General features: G+C 35.4%; 1 protein-coding gene and 1 pseudogene across 1 annotated transcript in view; one reads left to right on the forward strand and one right to left on the reverse strand.

Annotated features, from left to right (window-relative positions):
• TACR3 (tachykinin receptor 3) overlaps positions 1-19934 on the forward strand; it is a 74121-nt gene that overhangs the window by 33567 nt on the left and 20620 nt on the right. The gene's annotated exons all lie outside the window — the stretch shown is intronic.
• LOC129521267 (U2 spliceosomal RNA) lies at positions 5823-5963 on the reverse strand (annotated as a pseudogene).

The raw sequence follows: 19934 nt of genomic DNA on the forward strand, positions 1-19934 counted from the left end.
AATATGCAGTAATTGTTTTCATTTAAAGCATTGTAGGTTAAATTCTCTGAAGAACAGCGAGTAAAATAAATTACAATGTCTATGTTATAATGAATTTAGAAACCTAAAAATTAAACTAATATGAAACTTTCAGATAATTAAGGATTAACTTCTCTACTCAATCTTTACATATGACCTGCCTAAGTGTATATATATATATATATATATATATATATATATATATATATTAGTTTGAAAATACTACCAGTAGTTCTAGCCAGCACCAGGTAAAACAACAACAATAACAAAAACAAACAAAAACAACCACTAAATATAGTCTTGAAAAATAAGTTAATACCTCCAGAAATATTTCCTCATCATTAAAATTGGAGTGTTGAAACTGAAAATCAGTATTAAAAATCAAGGGCTTGAAGCATCTCACTAAACTCTATGAGGTAGTAGGTAGGATTGTCCAACATTTGAGTCACATGTATAGAACTAGGATTCCAAAAAAAGGTTAGCAATCACATTAATAAATTCTTATATAAATGTATTTTACAACTTTGTGTACTTAATAGCACAATCAGGTATCCTTAATTTATGGTAAATGTTCTAGATTTTAAAATATTCTATGTCACATACCCATTGGCTTTCAATACAAGTCTATTTAAATATACATACTAAAATAATAATGTACCTTTAATATAATAAAGTGGTTAACTTAGAATCCAGGCACTTAAATACAACTATCTTCAAAGAGTGTCAAAATATAAAGTTTCAATTAATATCACACAATCCCCAGAGCTTTGGCTCTCATTAATCATAATTTTAGTCCCACATCAGGCTCCCCGTGGGGAACCTGTTTCTCCCTATGCATATGTCTCTGCCTCTCTATATATATATCTCTCATGAATAAGTAAATAAAATACTAAAAATGTATATACTTTTACAGATTTTTAAGAGAATGCTTTTTAAACATTATCCTGTCTGCAAAGCTTGCTATACTAACACTTGCACACCAATGTGAGAATAATTTAGTGTCTAGAAGAAAAACCTGGTCTACTTTATTCTACTTACTGGTATATATAGTCACAGATTTTGACTACCTGTGTCTGGAATGCTGTGTATGAAAGGAATCTACTTGTAGGCATAACAATTATACAACAAAATTTGAAACTATCTCCTTATGTTGGCATTGTAAAAAGTCAGATTTTTAAATATCTAGTGGTCAACTTACAAACTAATTTAAAATACATTTGCAGTTTTAAAAATTTATTCTAGAATGACAGATATGATCAAAACATTAATCATGTATCCCTTGCTTACTACTCTTCTGGATTAAAATCAAATGCAGTATAAGGAGAAAATGAGTATGGAGTGTTAGCATCTCATATTTAGGATATTTTGGTAAAAGAAATAAAATATGTTCTTTGACTTTTTTTTTCATTCTTGTCAATATTGTTCCATTTCTTTGTATCTAGAATTAAGAAAACTAAAGTTACTGCCTCATAAGCCATTGTAATGCTTATTTAAGTTAGGATTTTATCTGCAACTAAATCTACAGAGCTACAGTTTGAACTCATTCATTTTGGAAAGAATTTGGAAGAGTTACTATCCATCTCTCCCACTTAGGATTCTTATAAATTTACTACTTTCTTGGCAATGTGGGTGAAAAAAAAGTAGTGACCTTCTTTTATAAATGATATTAAATTCTTGACAATGACAAGATATATCCCAAAATATGTGTGAGTCTGCTGGAATTTTGGAGAACCATGTAGAACATAAATTCCAGAAGACCAGTGATTTTCAAGATGGAAAGAAAATAAACTATACCTATTAATAGATATATGAGTTGGACATAAAACATAGCTTAGTACATCAAATAATTGTAACTATTGAATGCATCAATAGGAAAAATAGTGACTAGATAGAAATGAAAACAATGATAGGAAATATATAAACTTCAATTCATTCATCAAAGGTTATTTATTAAAAGTTCCTATTATGGAAAGACCACTAAGTTTTCTGATATCAGAAAAAAATGCTGTCTTGTAATATTCTTACAAATCAGGTAAAGAAAAATGGCCTTGTTGCAAATTGCACTAATATTTATTGAATTTGGATGTTCCATGTGTGCTAATGAAGAGGATATAAGTCTAAACAGAGGCTTTAAGGTGGCATGTCAGAGCTCTGTCCTCAGTACTAGCTCATTCAAACTTGATCAATAACAGGAATATCCACTCTTTGACGATGATAAAAATAAGTCTACAGATAGAGACAGAATATTAGATGACTGAATTAAGAACTAAGAAAGACAAAACTATAGGGCCATGTGCATGATGTATGGTCTTGATCCCGTGGCTGACCAGAAAGAGCAGGGTCTTGGATGTCAATTATCTCTATTCTCTTTTTCTCTAAATTTATTTTTGTATTTATTTATTTGGAGAAAGAGAGAGAGAGAGAGAGAGCAAGGGGAGAGAGAGATTCTCTAGCAGACTCTGAATGCAGAGCCTGACCTGGGGTTTGATCTCATGACCCTGAGATCATGACCTGAGCTTAAATCAAGAATCAGGTTCTTTTTAACCAACTGAGCCACCCAGCTGCCCCATCAATGATCTCTATTCTAGTTACTGCCCTATCAAAGTATGATCTTAAACATATCTCTTTAACTTTCATAGGCCCTGTGTACTGAAGACTGCAGGTTTGGAAAATGACCTTTTGGAATTAAAAATCTGTGGTTCTATGTCCAGCATCATGACTTTTACGTAGCAGATGCCTAATTCCTGATAATAACTTCCCTCTTCTTGAGCCATTTTCTACCTTTTTCAATATGGAGAACCTAAAACTAAATGCAGAACTCAGGTCTAGTTATTTATATCTGACTCTCATTTTACTCCTTTTAATAAATCAATGCTTTGTATTCAAGACAGCTATAAATTTTATCAAGACTTATAGTTGAGATAAACTACATTAAGGATAAAATCCATTTCCACGTGGCCTAGAGTTGCTTGTTTATTTCTATGCATTAATTTACAAAAAATATAAATGGAAAATTTCCTGTGAGTACATTTAACCAAAGTAACAACAATAGCTCAACTACATGGGGAAAAAGTGTAACTTTCAATTTTTCAGATTTAGCCTATAAGCCTCTCATTCTTAGAAAATATCCATTATAACAAGGTGAGTCAATAATTTAATAGCACATTTCCCTCTCTTGTGTTTTAAAATTTACATCACATTTTATTCTATTAATCTATTTTTTTTCCTAGCAATTGTCTTCCTTTACCTACTGAGCTATATAGCAAATAAAGTAACACAATATGTGCATATTTTTCTAAAAGAGAGCTCATTGTGCAATGTCAGCGGTGGCAAACATTTAGATTAATTGAGAATCTACTGAAGTGTTGGCTTTGTGAATAAACTAGAAGTTTTGTGTCTGACTTTTTCCCATGACCAATTGTTTTATCTTTATGGACTTCATTTTGTTGCAATAAAAAAAACTTGATGTTATCTATATGATATAGACTTTAAATATTGATACATTATGTAAATGTACAAGCGAGCATATAATTCAGAGTCATTTTCCTATCTCTGTATCCCTCCCTCATTTGTATGCCTCCATGACACATTTCCACTTATTTCTGTGCATCTTCCCCAATAATTTCCATAATAATATTATTCATATTATTAATCATAAAACCATATACCCCTTTAAAATTATCTCTATATTTTAAGAAACACATATACCTTCTCATGTATTACTTCCTTTAAAATGTATATACTATCATCCAGGTATAAAACCAGTATTTTAGTAGTAAATTTCCTAGGGAAATGAAAATCAAGAACTATAAAATAGGGATCCCTGGGTGGTGCAGCGGTTTAGCGCCTGCCTTTGGCCCAGGGCGCGATCCTGGAGACTCGGGATCAAATCCCACGTCCGGTTCCCGGTGCATGGAGCCTGCTTCTCCCTCTGCCTATGTCTCTGCCTCTTTCTCTCTCTCTCTCTGTGTGACTATCATAAACAAATAAAAAAATTTAAAAAAAAAGAACTATAAAATATCTTTTTAAATTTTTTTCTGTATTGCAAAATATCTCCTCCATAAAGAAAAATAAACATGGTGAGCACTTTAATGTAGAAGTTCATGATAATTTATCAACTATTTTTCATTATTTTTAGAACAGTTTGTGGGTTTTTTTTTGTTTTTGTTTTTGTTTTTGTTTTAATTTAAGTGAAGCTTGGTTTATTCCTTAAAGATAAAGGACAAAGGTGGGAGGGAGGATGGCTGATCCCCACCCACTATGTGCTGAGGCCCAGGGCCTGGCCTCTCTTGCTCATCTTCACCTTCCCTGTTCCTTCCTTCAGTGTCTCCCAACAAAGCACCCACGTGTCATTTGTTTGCTGGAACTTGTTCTTATCCCAGAAAGGGGAAGGAAGTAAGGTAGGTGAGTCTAGAGGCAGGGAGACACCAGCAGTCAGCTGATGGGGTGGGTGGGGATGGTGCAGAGAGCCTTTCTTATATTTGCCTTGGGGGTGGTCCCAGGCCCCAGGAGGGACTCCCAGGAAGTCTGAATCAGAGGTTGGATTCATTAAGGCAGGGTTAGGAGGATTATTGGGGTGGCTTGTGGGAAATAGTGCTGCTGAACCCCAAAGCCATGGTCTTGCCCCCTCCCCAGACGGAGAGCAGACAGATTTTTAAATGCAAATGAGAATTTAATTCCTTTTTCACCACAAAGTATTGGGAAAGGGAGTTGTAGTGGTGCTGCAGAACAGCTGGGTGAGGATGAACAGGATGGTATCATGGAGGAAGGAAGGTGACAAGGAAGGATGAGAACTCAGCCAGTGACTCAGGCACCCACATCTATGCACAAGCAAACAGCTGCAAGTCATGTCCTCAGACATACCCTTACTCCTGCTGTGCTGAGTCGGACTTGCGTGTATGGGAAAACAAACACAGGCCTCTGAACAAGATCTTCTTGTGGGCAAAGGACTCAAAATCATCGCCAGGTGCCCCGTAGCCTGCACACAGCTCCCTACAGGTGCGTTAGTACAGGATGACACACAGTCTCACTTGAACATGCCCACACATGCATACACACTGACTCTCAGTCACACAAGCCCAGACCTCTGAAGAGCTGCGCAAGGACAGGCCCATTGCCAAGAGTGCACAGACACACCCCTCTGCCCTTCTACAGTGGCACTGAGCACAGGCCCTTCCCCAGCCCCTGGAGCAGTAAAGAAATCTACAGCTTAAAAAGATGAATTACAAATTATACTCTCACCATTTGGATCCTGTGTGGAGAGGGAATGTGAAATTTAAGTCATTTCTTTTGGGAGAGACTTGTTTTGGAAGCTCCCCCCAGCCCCTTTCTCCCCCACACTGTAAAATGTTGGGATTGTGGGTCACAAAAAGAAGTGGTTTTTTAGTTGAATTTTTTTTTTAAGATTTTATTTATTCATGAGAGAAAGAGAGAGAGAAAGAGGCAGAGACACAGGCAGAGGGAGAAGCAGGCTCCATGCAGGGAACCCGACGTGAGACTCGATCCCAGGTCCCCAGGATCATGCCCTGGGCTGAAGGCGGTGCTAAACCGCTGAGCCACTCGGGCTGCCCTAGTTGAATTTTTTTTTAACATTCCTCATGAATGTAAATTTGTACTATTTAACTGACTATTCTTGGTGTAAAATCTTGTCATGTGTATAAAAATAAAAAAGATCCCAAATACTCAAAGAAAAAAAAAATCAATGAGCATCATTTGAACATATCTGCTTTTCTTTTTTTATTTTGGAAATTATATACATATTTTAATCCATTGGGATAAGATGAAAATTTATATGATTGGATCTTTAAAAACCTCGATGTCTTCAAGGAAAAGAATGAAGATCAAAACAAAATCAAGAGTACCTGAAATTTATGATAGATAGGAATAATATTACCTTGATATACTTCTAACTGCACTTGATCTTAGCCAAAAGGCCGAGAAGCGATGAAATACTTGTATTTCTTTCTGGCATGCCAGTAGCACTCAAGAAGAGGAAATGTTTACTCCTTTTGAAATGATAGCACTTTTTTTTTAAAGATTTACTTATTTATTTATTTATTCATGATAAACATAGAGAGAGAGAGAGAGAGAGAGAGAGGCAGAGGGAGAAGCAGGCTCCACGCAGGGAGCCCGATGCGGGACTCAATCCCGGGACTCCAGGATCACGCCCTGGGCCAAAGGCAGGTGCCAAACCGCCAAGCCACCTAGGGATCCCCAAAATGATAGCACTTTTGAAGGAAATGTCTGCAGCCCCTGAGTGCTTGGAAATCACTTGAAAATATTTCTCTATGGATTACCCATTAATAGTTCTTATTCTGCAATCACAAGTGCAGAGAATATTGGGGCCAGGTTCAGAAATCATAGATTTCTCATGGGAAAGTTAAGTTTAGCATATGAAATCTATAACAAGTGCTATAAAATCAACACACAGGAATCTGTTGCATTTCTATACACTGATAAAAAAAACTGTCAGAAAAGAGAAATAAACAATAAACAAAACAATCCCATTTACAATTGTATCAAAAAATAAGAAAATACCTAGGAATAAATTTAACCAAGGAAGTGAAAGACCTGTACACTGACTATAAGACACTGATAAAAGAAAGTGAAGACAACACAAATAATTAGAAAGATACTCCATGCTCGTGGATTGGAAAAATTAATGTCAAAATGTCCATACTACCCAAAGCAATCTACAGATTCAATGCAATTCCTTTCAAAATTTCAATAACATTTTTTAACATAAATAGAACAAACAATCCTAAAATGTGTAGGAACCACCAAAAAAAATGCAAATAGTCAAAGCAATCTTTAGGAAGAAAAATATAGCTGGAGGTATTAACTTCCTGATTTCAAACTATATTACAAAGCTATAGTAATAAAACAGACAGTATGGGCAATAAATATTGAAAACTCCAAAAAATGCCTAGCACATAGAACTGTTCTTAGTAAATGGTACCTTTAGGTACTTCATTGTAAATATAGATGCCAGTACTGTAGAGATCAGAAAGCATACTGTGGTAGTGAAGTAAAGAGGTATAAAATTGGCTATTTATCTTTTAAAACATAATATTGACTGACAATTCTGTTTGTGCTCTTAATTCCCTTCACTTATGTCATCCATCCTCCCACCTACCTACATTGACTTCCTTCCACATATATATTAATTCTCACAATATCTGTGTGAATTTTTCTTGCTTTACAGAAAAAATGAAACTGAGTCCCAAACTTATAAAATTAATAAGTGGTAGAACTTGGACTTGAATCCTAGACAGAAGTTTTTAGGACTGTGTTCTTTTAGAAAACTACTTAGTCCAAAGAACCATGTTTCAGAATGATACTCTATGTCTGAGTATTATTTGTATTATACAAGGTGCATTCTTATATATTTCTGTACTGACCTTCATAATTCCCCTGGGGAAGTAGACCTGGTGGAAGGTGTTTTCTTCCATTTAACAAATCAGGAAACTGAAGATCCAGGAAGGTGAAAGTTGCCCAAACTTAGAGAGTTGGTAAGACAGTTGGCAGCCTATTCAGAAGGAATGCAAGATGACCATTCCTTCCATTACATTCAATTCTTTTACATTAAATCCCTAGACAATAGGGATAAATCCCTAGACAATGCACATTAAAATTCTCCTCCTGGCAATTCTGTTATGCATTCTGACATACTCTAGAATAATGCTGTCCAACAGACGTTTCTGCAGTGGTGGAAATGTTCTATATCTGTCCAATGTGTCATTAGCCACATGTACCCAAGTGAATGGACACCAAGTACAGCTACTATAACAAGAAGCAAAAATTTTATTTTATTCTATTCTATTTATTTTATTTTATTTTATTTTATTAATACAAATTGAAATTTAAATCACCACGTCTGGGTACTGACTATCATATTTTTATATTAGAACAATAAACCAACTAGTTCTTTCAACCAGTGTTTATTCTCATTTACTATGATACTATAGAAGAATTGAAGAAAATTAGTAGAATTAGCAATTCTACCATTAGGTTCTTATAAAAATTAAGATTCTCTTAACATTTTGCTCATTGAATTCTGGTATTTGAAATATCATTTCTCTATTCTTGATTCTTATTATGTGTCATGTGTATTTCAACTACATTGTGTCACATATATACTTATTTTTGCTACAAGTTTCTTAAGCCATAAGTAAAGATTTCTTTGTAAGAAAAGGGCCATCATGACTTCCTTGCATTTCTGAAATCATGCCTAACATAAACACATGTAACATATTTGTGCATTGTTAATGGGGAAAAACAAAACAAAACAAAACATGAACTGTGAAGTCAGATAGGCTGCCTTAATTCCTGTATTGTCTGCTACTCATTCTCTGACCCTTAATCTCTCACCCTCCATTTCTCATTTATGAAATAGCAAAATACTATGTCTTTTCTTGAAACTTTTTGATGAGAGCTAATCAAGATAATGTATGTATTATAGTATCTGGTACCTAATGCTCATAAATATGCAATTCCGGTCTGCACTTATTTTCGTCTATTCATGAGACAAAAATAAACCTAATTATGATCACTAATAAAAAATAATGTAATTATAAAAAAAAAGAATAATGTTTATGATAGCTTTATAAAATCAACAAGCATTCATTGTGCTTGTTATGTACCAGACACTTGTTCAGGTGCTTTAAATAGATTAGCCAACTGAATTCAGACACCCACATGAGGAATATTACAGATGAAGAAGCAGCTAATAGTTGGGTTAAGGAATTGCCTAGTCTCCTGAATGATAAAGTCAAGATTTGAACCCAGCAAATCTGATTCTACAAAACATGTTCTTTTTCTTTCAGATTTATTTGAGAGAGAGCGAGTGAGCACAAGTGAGAATGGGGGGAGGAGGATAGGGGAAGAGGGGAGAGTGAATCTCATGCAGACTTCCTGCTGAGTGTGGAGCCTGATGCAGGGCTTGATCTCAAGACCCTGAGATCATGACCTGAGCAGAAATCAAGAGTCAGATACATAACTGACTGAGCCACCCAGGCACCCCTAGAGGATGTGTTCTTAATTTCTCTATTATACTGATCATTTCCATACTTTGCTCAAGGCGGGGGGAGTAAATAAGATAAAGTAATTCTTCACTTATTTCAATTTGTTTAATTACTGGCAGTACAATTTAATTATATTAAGTATTATTTATTGACATACTCTGAGTTAAAAGGCTTTTGAAGATTAAACTAACCAAAATACATAACATGGTTTTTAAGGAATAATTATTTCACAGTACCAACAGTCAACTTAAAAATTAATTCTTAGAAAACAATCCATCAGTAAACTAAGACTGCATGCAGTCACCAAATTGAAGAGGCATCTATTTCAGATATGCAAAAATGTACACTAAAAATGTGTTGCTAATCATTAGAAGTTGCAAATCAGCTCAATATATAGTATTTTTTTCTATATTTGGCTTAGATCAATTGTTAATATTCTAAAGCTCCTTTTGATATATACTGAAAAAAAACAACCCCCCCCAAGTTCCCCTTAGTTAATATAACACCCTAAAGAATGCTGATATTGTTTTGCAACAACTAAAACAATTTCTCAATAATGATATTACCATTGCCAACTATCATTAGACAGGTATAAATACAACTATTATATTTGGAGGAAATCTAGATATGTAAAGTCAAATAAGCACATTTTCTGTATGCCAGAGAGGGAGATGAAGAGAGAAGAAGAGAGGGAGTGAGGAGGGAGAGAAAACCAAGGAGAGTGATACGCATGATACAAAACAGAAGAAATGAAACATTTTCTAATATAGTGGAGGGAAAACTGGGACTCAGGATGACTGAGTGCTAGACCTGCTATATTTCATCATTCTCTTATTTAAATCATCACTTTTCTCTGGATTCATTGTCTTATTTGTAAAAAATAAGAAGATTGAGATATATCACCTGTAAGTTCTATTCCAACTATAAATATCTGTGACTAAGATTCATAAAATCTTTATTCAACATCTAGTATATACCAGGCATTGTGCACAAGTGATTTTATTTCACCTTAAAGGAGGATATATTTCAGGTCAGAGATATTAGTGGTCCAAGCTCACTGAAAATTTTCTAATGGATTCTCTGCAGTTGATTCTGCTTACATACCAAAGTTCTCCCTCGATTCTCTGACCCCACTCAAGCAATCAAAGTTACTCATAATTATATTGTTGTCTGAAAGTGATGTATCATGCAGATAGATGGATAGAAAGACCCACACTTAAGGTCAGTTAAGCATCGAGTCCCCTCCATTCAAAAATAAAATCTATCCTTCTTTTAATTTGTAGCACTTCAGTCCCTCCATTTCTTCTCTGTGATCTCAGCCATCCCTCCACTTCCATCTCCTACCCTGACCCCTATCTAGTTGGGGGAAAGAAGAAGTATGTGCTTTGATGTATGTTTAGGCAAGTGTTTCATGGGGCAGAAAACAGGAAGGAAAATCACAGGAAATATTAATACTTAGAGTATCAACTTATGCTTATAGTTCAAGGTCATGTCATTTATACGCAGTAGTTCTGTGTCCATTACTTATATAATATGTATTCATATAAAATTTACATGTCTTTATATGCACTGCAGCAGTGCACTAGATGGTGAGGCAAGGAAACAATTGAGTCTGCAACTAGCTCAGAATCTATGATGAAAAAATTTTCCAATTCCATAATATTTATAACACACAATCTCTACATTATTTTACTTTACACTCACAACAATGCTCTCAGAGCAGCAGGAAAGGTTTTTATTTTACTTTAGAGATACATAAGCAAGAAGTCAAAGTTAGAGAAGGTAGAGGTGAAGTAGAAAGAGATCAATGTGAAAAACTTAAAATAATCATCAGAATTTGGTGACTGATTAGATATGAAGACAGAGAGAGGAAATTAAAAGTTTTATTTAAAGACTCAATTACTGAGAAAATTAAGATGCTAGTGACAAGAAACATGAAGCCTGTGAGCAAATCCAGCAATTTGGAGTGAAGATGAATTCACTTTTAGGAGAATCCAGCAAGGTGGAAATGGTCTGCATACAGCTGGAGGTGTGTTCCAGCAGAGGGAACACTTACTTGTGCTAAGGAAGATGACAACTCATGTTACAACTGTGGAAAATGTTTCACACTCCTGGAATCTAAGAGCATGGTGGTCAATCAATCTATTCTTGTACTGTGATTAGAAATTTTCATAAGAACATTCTCTGCCACCCTCTGTAGGACATAATTATGAATATAGGTGCAACCCCTTCCAAGTATCACGAGCACAAATTTCTCTGTTCATGTCTCTTTTTCCTTCCTCCCATTCTCCACACCACCAACCACCTGAAGCCCAAGTTAGAGGAGCAGAGAAAAATATTTTTGCCAGAAGTGTCTGCTTCTATTTATATTTATTCCATTATTTCTACTTTATTATTTTCAACTCTGTTAAATATCTTTCGATCTGCAGAAAATTCCACTGATAGCATTGTTACTCTTTACTAGAGGTAACCAATTAATAACAGCCTAGTAAAATATTCTTTGAAACAGGTGAATAGCTAACTGACACTTTATGCAGCTATTTTTGTGCTCTCAAAAGTGAAAGTGAATAAATATCTGTCTTCTTCTATGCCTGTTTGCATCATAGTCATACAGCCTGTATTACTATAAATGATAAGGTAGTAGTAGTCTTCAGCTTGTGAGATTATCTGATGTGACTGGGTAAAAGTCAAAATCATGAAAGGGGAGAACAATTCTGGAATTTAGACTTCCTGAGTTCTATCCTGGTCCTCTGCCCCTTGTCCCAGCATGCATGGGAAAGATTTTAGGCTAAGTCTGTGGAATAAAGTGAATGTCTTCAGGATTATATTAATATTCTCAGTGCTAAAAAAATGAAGTCTACTGATCTATTGCTGAATGAGTTGAAGAAACTTGAAAAGTTTCTAAATTTCATTAAATAAAAATATTCTTAGCCCTGCCACAGGTAATATATAGGACTCTCTCTATTGTACAGATTCTTGATAAAGTATTCCAGTAAGCTAAGAAGTCTAGTCAGTAAAACGAGTTTATATGCATGCATATAATACTCATTACATAATTCCAAATTCCTGTAACATAAAATTATGCTGGAAAAAAGTCTCCTTTCTTTCATAAAGGAAAAAATCATTTCAGTGTTTTTGCAGGACTAACTTTATCAATATCAAATATAAATTGCCTGACCATGTAAAATAATTAATAGAGAGGTTCAGTTAACAGAGGGTATACTCCTAGGCTTAAGTATTGCGTATCTGCATAGCAGATTTGCTGTCCTAGCAAACATTTTCACAAACCTCCTGTTCTGCCCCATGCCCTCAGCTGGTAACATCAACCATAAATCTCTTTCTAAAAAGAAAAATCCCTTCCAAAACCCCAGAGAATACATGAAGAACAAGCATTTCTTTGTTAGTGTCCTTTCGGTTGACAGCTAGGACACAGGGGTTGACAGAATTAAGGGCTCTCTCTGCTGCAGGTAACCAGTAAGAGATAGCAGATTAAATTAGCCACTTCAGCCACAGGAGCAGCTATGTGAATTGCACATGCATGGAACTCACTGTGGATCTATCGAGGTTAGGTAACAGAACACAAATATCAGTTATATTTCATAATACCTCCCACATATGATTTAGAAGTGGTGAGATGACGTGGGGGAGAAAGGTGGAAAGAAAATGTATGAGTTTGTTAGCGAAGCCATAACAAATAACCTCAGACAAAGTGACTTAAAAACAGAAATTTGTTTTTCCAAAGTTCTGGAGTCTTAGAAGATCAAGGTGTCTTTCCCTGGCTTGTGGCTGGCCATCTTCCTCCAGTGTCTTCATGTGACTTGCCTCTGTACATAAGGACAGCAGTCATATTAAATTAGGGTCCACCCATAGGACTTTCACTTTACCTTATTTAACTTCTTAACAGTCCTGTTTCCAAGTACAATCACCTTCTCAGGTATTGAGGGTTAGAACTTTAACACATAAATTCGAGAAGGGGGGGGTGGTATTGATAATTTTTGGAAAGGAACCCTCTGATTAAGTCACTTCAGGGCTCTGGCAGCTTGCTGGCACCAAGGAGTATTTCTGCTGTTATAAAGATGCAACAGGCTTATCTTTGGCTGACAGAAAACCGAAACCATTTTTCTGTTTGCTGGACTTGAATGTTTTATTCTTTCTCATCCCTAGTTGGCAGTTGGCTTGTGAGAGGCCTCTTCACTACCCTGTTCTCCTCAGTCCTCTTTTTTCATTCCTGCCCTCAAAGAAACAGTGCCTTCTGAAAAGACTTCACCTTCCCATCTTTACATAATCTTTGCAATCTTTTAAAGTGCCTGCCTTGGAGCACCTGGGTGGCTCCATGTTTGAGCGGCTGCCTTTGGCTCAGGTTGTGATCCCCGGGTCCTGGGGTCGAGTCCTGCATCAGACTCCCCACAGGGAGCCTGCTTCTCCCTCTGCCTGTGTCTCTGCCTCTCTCTGTGTGTCTCTCATGAATAAATAAATAAATAAAATCTTTTTTAAAAATAAAAATAAAGTACCTGGCATGATGCCCAAGCCCCCCAATACAGAGCTCGTGAGTGACTGACTGCCCCCATGTTTATCAAGAGCCAGTTCCCAGGACTCTTCCATTGTCATTTACCATTAGTTATGTGACCTGGTTTTTAACTGACTTCATGTGTATCCCTTTTTTTCACGTGTCCTGAATGAAATATGCAAATACCTCATGGACTTTGTAGATTAGTCAAAAGGGGGAATTTGCCTCTCAGAACATAAAATTCCTTTGGCATGTCTTCTCAAGTCAGCAACCACGTAATTATGTCTGTCTCTCCCTCTTCATCTTCTTCCTCCCCACCTGTCCCTTCTTTGCAGCCTCTCCTCGATCCATTTCTCTGCTCCAAAGACGATGCACTCATAATTTTCAATTTAGTGCTGTTCCTACAGTTCCAATTGTAGTATTGTTCCTATAACTCAAATAGTCCAAATTCTGATCTATATCTATTACCCTTCCCAGCAAACACTATATCCTCCCTATATTCAATGTCACTCTCCTCCATGTCAGGAGATGATTACAGATAGTATGATAATGTTGGGGGCACCTGGGTGGCTTAGTCAGTTAAGTGTCAGCCTTTGGCTCAGGTTACGATCCCAGGGCCAGGTCCTACATCGGGCTCCCTGTCCTGCGAGGAGTCTGCTTCTCCCTCTCTCTGTCCCTTGCCCCTGCTCATCTGTCTCTCTCTCTCTCTCTCTCTCTCTCTCTCTCTCTATATATATATATATATATATATATATATATATATATATATCAAAGAAATAAAATCTTTTTAACAAAGAAAAGGAAGGTTGTTGTCGATGTTGTTTTCTGTCACACAATGTTGCATAGACCCTTTATTCTCATTATTTCCTCTAAGTCTTTTTCAGATGTCTTTGTGCTCCTGTTTTTATATTTATTTAATTTCTGAAAAGATTTCAGAGAGACTTTCCTCTACTCCTTTACTTAGTTAATCCTAAAGAACTATGATTCTCTGTACTTCTTTATGCTTTCCTCAGTGTATTTCCAAATTTATGTATTTTTTCAAATCATTTCTGTTCCTTCCAAACCTGTCTTTAATCTGTTTTCATTCTGAAATATTTAGAACTAGCGAAATAATACATTGTGAATACTTCTTACATTTTCATTCTCAGGTATTATCTGAAGATTATTTCTGCTTCATTATTTCATCATTCTCCAACATGATCTGGAAGCATTATACAAATCTCTGAAATAGGAATTTCTAAAGCCTTTCGCCATAGCCATCTAAGCCCAGATGAGAAGAATGTTTTTCACTGACACCTTAAAGGAACACATACATGCTTCACATATTAAATCTGTAAAGGAAAAGAGCATCCTAAAATAACTGAAAACAATGGATAGGATAGTAGTTGTATACCAAAAGGGAATACAAACTTCAGTATTAATTAGAATAAACAATAGATCCTCCAGCATTATCTATTCTGATTAAAAGGCAGAAGATCACGTATGAGATACTAATTTCCTTTATATTAACAGTACCTTACCAGAAATTGAAAAACGCATGATTGATGGCCATAAACTCACATACCATATTAATCCAGCTTGAACACCACAGACTAGCTTATTTTAAAACAAGTCTTCATGGAGAATTAAAAGACACTGTCACTTGACTGAGAAAACAAACCAGGTCTCCATCATCACAACCCCAGTCTTCCTTCTAGCCAGAAGATTTCATGAGACATTTCCTAGAACATTTCATTACAAGACCAGGCATTTTACTAGGGACTCTGTATAGAGAACTGTAACTCCATAGCTGGGAGACAATAAGTCAACTTGCATTTACTCGGGGATGACCTGTAATACATTGATTGGGAGACCACGGACCTTACAACTTGGTTTCTATTGTTCTCCTATCTTCCTATAAGACATCTTAGAATGTCAGCAGCTTTGAGAAAATTAATCAAATGTGAAGGTTTTTCCCTGTACCTTTCACAAGTCCCATAACCAAAAGGCAAACATAGTGCAGGAGCATTTTACTGAGGTGATTTCATTTTATAATACATATGAGGCACACAAATGGCTGTTCTATTATATTCTGCAATGACAAACCACAAAACTATTTTTGCCATGAGCAAAAGGAACTATTTTACAGCACATGCGGTTTTTCTTTTTTCTTTTTTTCTTTTTTTTTAAGTTTTAGAGAGAACTCACAGAATCCATGTCTTTGGGTGATTGAACAACAGATCAGATTCTCTCAGCTCTCTGAAATGTATTGCTTCACACATAATCATTCTTTTCTCATCCAACTACAGTACCAGGTTATATTAGTTGGCTGAAAAATAAACATTCTAGTTTTTTTTTTTAGCTTCTAGTTTTATTTATATTAATTTTAAGGAGAAAAATACGAATCTATTTATTTTGAATCCTTTTTCTAAGACAGTTGTATGTATATTTCAATTTTTGGACAGGTAGATACAGCAAATGACCTTACAGCATTCCCATTGATTTTTTGTCCTCCAATTCATTCTGATTCAAATTTCAATATGGATTTCATTTTAATTTTAGGAAGTGTGGTTCCTTATGGCTGATGAGTCCTCTTCCCTAACGGCCTTAACAATGGTCACTCCTGGGTTTGATTGCTCCTTGCAATTGAGTTCCACAGCAACACATCTCTTCTGCAGTACAGAACAATTCCCAGCATTCTATTCAGATTTATTTCAGGGTGGAGTTTAGGGTTTCAAGTGACCATAGATTGCTTTCAAGGCTCATTGTCTGCACACCTCTCCAAGCTTCTGCAATATTCCTCTAGTCTTCGTGTTCTCATGTTCTTCATCTATCCATTACTTGTGTTATGGATCCTTGGCACTTCCTACTCAAGAGTACTCTTCCATTAGTTAAACCTTCTTTCACGTCACTATGATTCTCCTCAAAATGCAAGCATGCTTACATCCCTTCCATCTTTTGCTGTTTTCATTTGCTTTCTTCTCTTGTTTACCAATCTTTTACTCCTCTTGTTATAACTTTTTGGCTTCCAACCCACCATTCTCCTGAAACTATCTTTGCCTTCCTCACTAAATTCATTGGAGATATTCAGTCTCTGACCAGATTGAAGCAATAGATATCTTCTGATCACTTCACACTTGAGATGTGTCTCCTATGGTATTTGCCTTTATTCTTTCCTCAGGCAATTCCCTTCTTTCATAAGCTCCTGCTCTACTCTTATTTAGATCTACATAATTTCTCACCTAGAATAATATCCTTGCCTACTAAGGATTCTCTCACCTCCATTAAATCTTACTCAAATAAAATCCATTCTACACTGTTTTCATAGTGATGTCTCTAAGATCTAAATCTATTAATAACCTTCCTTAAAAATCCTTCTTTGATTTCTCCAGCCTATAAACTGCACCTTGCCCCTCCCTAATCTCATTTCCATTTCTCATTCCCAGTTTCTCCATCCTATATCATACACATCATCCTAGTCAGTCAAATCCTTTGTAGTACTAGAGTGAGATGTAAGTTTTGCATATTTTATTTGCTTTGACTAGGACACTCTTCTCCCCTACTCTTCCACCCCTTTTCTGCTCCTCTCACTTAGCTACTTCCTAACTGTCTTTCAAATTGTACCACAGCCACTTCTTCCTCTAGCAAGCCTCTTTGATACCTCCACTCCCCGTCTGCATCTGGACATTTGCAATATCAAATAGAAAACTCTAGTATAATAAAAATTTTTAAAAAAAAAGAAAAAAAAAAGATGGGATCCCTGGGTGGCGCAGCGGTTTGGCGCCTGCCTTTGGCCCAGGGCGCGATCCTAGAGACCCGGGATCGAATCCCACATCGGGCTCCCGGTGCATGGAGCCTGCTTCTCCCTCTGCCTGTGTCTCTGCCTCTCTCTCTCTATCTGTGTGACTGTCATAAATAAATAAAAATTAAAAAAAAAAAGAAAACTCTAGTATGCAACTTACTATGTTATATAGAAAACATCTGCTTGCTTAACTCTATCTTCCAACAAACTACAAAGCTGAAGAGCAGGGTTCATGTCCTATTCTCCTTTAGATATTCAACAATTTAGAGAGTGTCTAGCATAATTCACAAACTCTATAAATGCTTTTAAAATGAATGAATGAATCTTTTTCCTTGCATATTTTTTCCTGATGACCAAATGCCCTTCAAGGAAGACTGAAAATATAGTGAGAATTTGATTCTTTGAAATCCATAGACGCTGAATTTTCAATACATTGCATTCTTTTTCATTCATTTTTCTTCTTTATCTATAAACTTCATGGGATCTTGAGGTATATTTTTTCTAATTGCCATTATTCCTGGATGCCTGATGAACACATTTTCTTTCAAAGTGGGGATGTACGGTAGTTAAATTCTTTTATTCCTTTATTTAAGTGAGTCATTACTTTAAAATAATTATTATCACATATGAAAGTTTATACTTAACAGGGAGGATAGAATATTTCAAAATTAATCAAATTTTACCATATGTTCCTTGCTTAATTGTCTTAAACCTGACTCAAATGAATCATAGTCTTATAATATTTATGACTCAAATATTAAAAGATCATGACTAATTTTGGCTGTCTAAATCTGGTTTTAATTTTTTAAAGATATTTTACACTAACTTTCATGTTTTGTGATTTACTAACAAGAATAGACTCTAGCCAAAAATGTCAGCAATTAATGGGAACTCAATGCTTCAATGATTTTTCTAATTTAAAGATTCTAAGAAATTTATTTTTCTCTCCTAGTAGTGATAGAAAAAAATGTCTTATTATAGGAATATAACTTTAGAAAGTGATATAGATACTGACAAAATTAATCAAGTATTATCAAATAATTATTAGCAATATTCACATAACCATAATTGAAATGAAATCCAGTGCTCTGTATTGATTTCAGATATTGCTATAAGATCTTCACTTCAGTTTTGATATATCTCCTGAGAGCCTGCATCTTTTAATTCATTATAACCACCTTTTCCTGTAATTATTTTAACATCATTATCATAGTTATTTAAAGGCCTTATTTGCTAACTGCAGAACCTATTGATTCATCTTTTTCTTGATTATATATCACATTTTTATATGTGCATGTGTAATAATTTTTGGTTGTGTACTGGATATTGTGAGATATGATGTTAGGACTCTATATGCTATTATCTTCATCTGAAAGCTGCTGTGCTTTCTCTTAGCAGGCAGTAAAATTACTGGTGGGAACGTTCAAATTTGGTGGAAATTTGTTTTATACTTTACTAGAGTAAATCTATTTTAGCTTTGATCTTCATTTTAGGGTTAATCTCTTAGTCATGGGCATAATCTTTACTCCTAAGGCCTAGTTCTTCTGGGAAAACTCAAGGTGTTTACTGAGACCCTCTAGTTTGCGGAGACTGAAACTCTAAAACTGTCTTTTATATTAGAAGTGGCTACTAAAACCTCTACACTCTGGGAAACGAACTAGGGGTGGTGGAAGGGGAGGAGGGCGGGGGGTGGGGCTGAATGGGTGACGGGCACTGAGGGGGGCACTTGACGGGATGAGCACTGGGTGTTATTCTGTATGTTGGTAAATTGAACACCAATAAAAAATAAATTTATTATAAAAAAAATAAAATAAAATAAAATCTCTACACTCTTGCAGCCTTCATCTATTGTTTGCTTCCCAAGTTACTCATAGATTTGGTCCTGTGCATATACAGTGCAGGGCAGCCACAGACTTAGGAAAAGTTTGTATATATAAATATATGAATTTCACCCAGTTTATATAGTTCCAGATGCACCTTCCTCTTGATCAGTCTCCAGTGCAATGAAACAGTTTTGCTGTTGTTACTATTGTTTATATTTTTTCAAGAGTTTATAATTGTTCTTGGGAAAAATGTTTTATCTGCATATGCACATACATATACATATATACACACATATACATGTGTATGTGTGTGAGACATATACAAGCTACTGTGTATATACAACATATAATAAAATATACACTATATGTATACTTATATAGCTTATGTACAAGTTATATAATATATTAATGTTTCTTATATTGGAAATATCTTTATAATACATACTGTCCTTTATCTTTACTGTATCTTTTGTGCTGTGTAGTAACCCACACACTTGCACTGTTTCACTTCATATTCTCTAATATCCCACCTAGGAGTTTCCTCTAGCACAAGTCGCTAATTTCTGACATTACTGATCTGGGTCCATATCATTTAATTTTCTAAATCACTTCCAATTTTCCTGGACACATTATGGGAAGACTTAAATTTGCTGTTTTAAAATATATTTCTGGAATCATTAGAGCAGAGAATATCACTATTTCCCAGAAACTATTCATGCATCTAAAGGAATAGGTACATAAACAGGTTGTCTCCTTTTTTTCTCAAATGAATTTCACAAGCC

This window comes from Nyctereutes procyonoides, unplaced genomic scaffold (assembly GCF_905146905.1).
Source record: "Nyctereutes procyonoides isolate TBG_1078 unplaced genomic scaffold, NYPRO_anot_genome, whole genome shotgun sequence".
NCBI lineage: Eukaryota > Metazoa > Chordata > Mammalia > Carnivora > Canidae > Nyctereutes > Nyctereutes procyonoides.